This window comes from Chrysochloris asiatica, unplaced genomic scaffold, assembly GCF_000296735.1.
Source record: "Chrysochloris asiatica unplaced genomic scaffold, ChrAsi1.0 scaffold00295, whole genome shotgun sequence".
Taxonomy (NCBI): domain Eukaryota; kingdom Metazoa; phylum Chordata; class Mammalia; order Afrosoricida; family Chrysochloridae; genus Chrysochloris; species Chrysochloris asiatica.
In genome coordinates, this window is record NW_006408813.1 from 3,186,299 (window position 1) to 3,186,792 (window position 494).

Here is a 494-nt window from a genome sequence, read left to right on the forward strand (position 1 = left end):
TTGCTGAAAGTGAAGAGGACTTAAAACATTTACTGATGAAGATCAAAGAGCACAGACTTTGGTATGGATTGTGTCTCAACGTAAACAAAAATCCTCACCACTGGACCAATCAACAACATTCTTATCAACAGAGAAAAGATTGAAGTTGTTAAGGACTTCAATCTTCTTGGATCAACTATCAACACTCATGGAAGCAGCAGTCAAGAAATCAAACAACGCATTGCGTTAGGCAAATCTGCTGCACAAGACCTCTTTAAAGTGTTCAAGAGCAAAGATGTCATCTTGAGGTTTAAGGTGCACCTGACCCAAGCCATGGTATTTTTAATAACCTCATATATATGTGAAAGCTGGATAGTGAATAAGGAAGACCGTAGAAGAATTGATGCTTTTGAGTTATGGTTGTTGGAGGAGAATATTGAAAGTGCCATGGGCTGCCAAAAGAACCAACAGATCTGTGTAGGAAGAAGTGCAGCCAGAGTGCTTCTTGGAGGCCA